This window comes from Coffea eugenioides, chromosome 10 (assembly GCF_003713205.1).
Source record: "Coffea eugenioides isolate CCC68of chromosome 10, Ceug_1.0, whole genome shotgun sequence".
Classification (NCBI taxonomy): domain Eukaryota; kingdom Viridiplantae; phylum Streptophyta; class Magnoliopsida; order Gentianales; family Rubiaceae; genus Coffea; species Coffea eugenioides.
In genome coordinates, this window is record NC_040044.1 from 15,028,475 (window position 1) to 15,033,285 (window position 4,811).

Below are 4,811 nucleotides of genomic sequence, written 5' to 3' on the forward strand. Positions count from 1 at the left end.
ATTTAATTGCCCGTTTACTCCGAATATTTTATTTCAACCTTTTTAAACCCAATTACATGGAGCTATGACTCACTTATATTTTTAAAATGACTCGTTTCAAAATTTAATTTTTGAAAGATCGTTAAGTGAGAATAGTGAATACGCATTGGAGTCAATAATCGATTCGAGAATACAATAAATTAGAAAAATTGGAGACTTGTACATTAGTCTTGAAATAGGTATTTTTATATTTAAATATTCAATTATTAGTTAGTGATACTATCATTATAAGAAATTTCTTGGAAATTCTACTTTATCGCGTACAATTCGGAAATACGCGTTTTCGCTTGCGCGATTAATTGAGGGACTTTAGACCTTTATTTTTAGACCATTAAGAGTGAATAATAATAATATGAATGGAGGTGCAATAGAGGTTTAGTGCACAAGTGAATAAACTCGAAAGGAATCGAGCACGAAACGCGCGCGTGTGCACACGGGGAGAGAGTTGACTTTTGAGGCATTCTTAGCCACACATTTTAGCTTCTCAAGGAAGCTTCATTTTTCACCAAACACTCTCTCTCTCTTGCTCTAAGCTGGCCAGCCAACCCCAAGGAAGAAACAAGACCAAAAGCTCTCTATTTTCGTGCTCATTGCTTGTCCAAATCATCTCAAAATTCACACATAACTTGCAAATCATTTGGTGATCAAGCTAAGCTAGGAAAGGGGCTTCATTTGCACGGTTTTCTTGAGCTCCATTGGACCGAAAATTTCTGCCTTAACCATCTAAGAAGGTATACAACGATCAACCTCTTGATTCTTGATTAATGGAAGTTATATTGCACTTGTGATCTCATAAATTCATATGGGTAACTTTAGATGGTTGGAAATTTGGTGTGTGGGCTCTATGAAATCCCACTATGTCTTGATGGACTGATTTGATGAGATTTGATGTTGTTTATGCTGGATTAGTGTTTAATCTAGTGAAAATAAGTTGTGTTGTTGAAGAAAGTTCAAAGGAAGTGAAGAGGAAAATTTTACCCATTCTGCCCTTGTCATTGCCGTGACCCTTAGTGCATTTTTTTTAGTTCAAATGACTGGATTTTGATGTATATGTGTAATATAGGTTGTGTAGAAAGTTTCATCAAAAAATTACTTGATTTGGTTGGACAAATGTTGAGATTTCGAAAATTTGTCGAAACTGGAATTGTGTCCTGTATTGCTCTGGCAGTGCTTTTGTTTCGGTCATAACTTTTTGCTCCGACATCGAAATTGAGTGTTGTTTGCTGCACTAGAAACTAGACATTCCCAGTTTTCCAATGGTATAAAATGCATGCCCTGGTTCCACTTGAGGGATCCGTACCAACCTTGTAAAGTTGACTATTCTGTTTTGCATCTGTACTAGAAGCTCTGTTTTGAACTGCGACTTGATACTCAATTATGAGCTAGTTGTGCATAGAATTTTAAAAAGATTCTTCTAAGAAATTGTAGCCTTATGAATGTAGTTTTCAACGCCACTGACCACGCTCAATTCCGCGTTGAATTGAGTGAGATGTGGCCAAATTTCAGAACTGTTTTCGTGAAAGAAAACCCTAATTCCAAACTGATTTTTAGCTAATCTTGATTTGGGACTTGTTATTAGAAATCCTTGGTGTCAATCACCTACTAAATGTATCTTGGATATTTCTTAGACATTTTCTACACAAATGAATCATATTTGAGATGTTTTGTTGGCCAAACGTTTGGGAAAAGGAAAACGGAACTACAAGGCAGTTTTGCCTTGGAAATTCTTGGAGTTTTAATGACTTGGTTAACTGACTTTCCATTCGAATTTTTGCATGAAAATTTACAGTGGAATAGCTCTCATATGGTAGTATAATACTGCTAATTTTGGTGCCATTCCAAGTTCATTTGGATGCTCAACCAAAGTACCAAAGCTCAAATTTTAAACATGGAAAACCCCTGTTTTAGGAGGAAATTTCAGTGATTTTGAGCCATTATATCTTGGTGTTCAAAACTCCAATTCTTATTCCACTTGTTGTGTTGAAAACTTTGATTTAACTCTAATTGAGTTCCAAATTTTAGAGACTAGTTCACATTGTGTGAATTTTACCGAATTTCCAAACTTTGCCGAAAATCAACCCAAATCTGTCTTGGCATTCCAAAACAGCCACTTTGAGCCAAATTTTGAATATCTTCCATTTGGAATCATGGAAAGGTGTTTTCTAGGAACTTTTAGTATTTTGGAAGCAGTTTTCAACGGTACCAAATTTTCCAATTTTGGACTTTTAGAGAGTGAGTTATGATTTTTCCAAGAATGCCCCTAAATTCGATAATTCCTAGCCTTTTGAAAAATTTTTGCGCTGCAACCATTTTCAAAGAATCCGGCTGTATATCCGGCCAGTTCTTGGCTGGATAGTTGGCCGGATTGGTGGTGAAAATTGAAAAAAAATTCAGTTGCTCTCTGCCTCGAATCCGACCGGATATCCGGCCAAATCTTGGCCAGATTGTGACGTGTCCCTTCTCAGTCCGGCTTCGGTCGTTCGTTTGGAAAATAATTTACATGATTTCATACCTACTTACTTCCATCCAATGATTTTAAAGATAAAAATCAGATTTTCTTGTGTTCTTGGACCCCACCTTAAAACCTTGATTTACAAGAAGATTTTAGGCTCGTCTTCACGATATTTTCTAGATTGTACATGTGTACGACCTTCCATGATAATTGGGATTTATAAGTGATAGTTTATTAACAATTACTCAGGCACCCAAGATGACCTTCAAGAGGATCCCACGGTGAACGCCTGAACCTTCAAGTGGACACTTCCTTGTTTCTTGTATTGGTGAGTGTCAAGTGCATGAATTTGTTGCTAAGTGGTTAACTGTTTCTTATCCGTTATGTGAATTTGAAATTAAGAGACGAGTGTGTACTTTATCGCACACGTTCTCTTTCGAATGAAATTATATTCGTATTTTGCTATGTGAATTCATATCGGCTTGTACATAGTAATGCGGATGTGATTCATATTTGTGATTCTTATTTGGAATCGTCGGTTTCAGCGTTGCTCATCGGCCTATAACGGTATTTGTCGATTGGACTGAATGTTATCAACCATGATAAGTATAATCGTATAATCGGGTCTCTGAGCGATAGCATGTACCACACCGATTCGGGTGGGAGGTACCTCTCATGTCGGGTCAAAACCTTAAATAAATGATTGGTTCTCTGAGTGATAGCATATACCACACCGATTCGGGTGGGAGGTACCTCTCATGTCGTCTCAAAACCATAAACCATCCTAAGTCGATTGGAGCGATGTCTCATCGACTACTGGGCGATAGTATGTACCACACCAATTTGGGTGGGAGGTACCTCTCATTCGACTCAGAACTATAAGCAAAGCATAAGTCGATTGAAGCGATGTCTCATCGACCACTGAGCGATAGTATGTACCACACCGATTCGGGTGGGAGGTACCTCTCATTCGACTCAGAATCATAAACGTATAATCGACCACTGAGCGATAGTATGTACCACACCGATTCGAGTGGAAGGTACCTCTCATTCGACTCAGAATCATAAATGGAATAAGTAAAGTTCTACGGACTATTGGATTGAATTTTGGCAAAGCAAGTGGAAATGAGCTCTTAAGAGCTCCCGTATCCTTCTTGAATGTGTTTTGTGAATATTCGGGAATTGCTTGAATGTTATGGCTTTATCTCTCGTACCAACTTTATTGCTACTTGAATTACCTGCTTGCATGTTTTTCTTGGCCTCACGAACATTCGCTCACCCCGTTAGATTTGTTTTTCTTAACAGAAGCTGAAATGGGAGGAATTTTGGAGAAACTTACTTGATGGCTCATTTGATTAGAATTTTGAATATATTTGTTTAGACAACTTTTGGAATTTGTATATTTTGGGAATGTAATGTATTTTTGATAGTTTTTTATGTAAGACTTGAACGTTTAGTAAGGAATTGACCTTCCTTTATATCTTCGATTTCTAGTATCAATTGGTTATTTTTAAGTTTGAATTGAATTTGTATCTAGTCCTGGCGAGAGTTGGGCAGGCGTCCCGCGGATACCCTTGGGTTCGCTCTTGGGAGAAGTGGGGGCGTCACAGAACTAGCCAGGCCGAGTTTCTAAACACGAAAACACATCAAATGCATATTTTGATGTAATAATTGAAATTTTTAATGTAAAACCTTTTATAAGTGCAATATACTAAAAAATCTTGAGTTATTAATTGCTAATCGTCAATATAAATTAAATGGCTTGTTAAAAAAAATATTGTTGACAATAATAATGATTCATCTCTCTTGTTCATGCACTAGAGTTACTACTAGATGTTTAACGATAAAAAAATAGTTACTAAATGAAATCTCTTTGCATAAATGACGAGATTATATGAAAGCTAAAGCAATTTTAAAACAGCTACATCATCTGAATTTTTCGTCCATAAAGAGCCACTCCTAGCCTCCCCTCTGTGTGGCTTGCTCTCTCTCCCTCTAATTATTTCCCACTTCACCAAGTATGAGAAAACCAATTCTATCAAATCATTTCACCTGAGAAAACTAACTCCATGAAATTGTTTCACTTTCTTCAATGGCTTCCAAAAGTAAACACAAAGTTTTTGATAAGTTTTTCTAGTAATTTTTGTTATAATTTTTTCATTTAGACAAGCAGAAATATATTTTTTCCTGATTTACTTCTGAGTCAAAATAAGTCAACTCGGAGTTTTTACTAGTTTTTTAGTCTCCGAGTCAACTCAGTCCGAGTTGTCCAAATTCAAGCATGTCGCCGCCAATCCTGGTGTCTCCGATGTGTATGGGG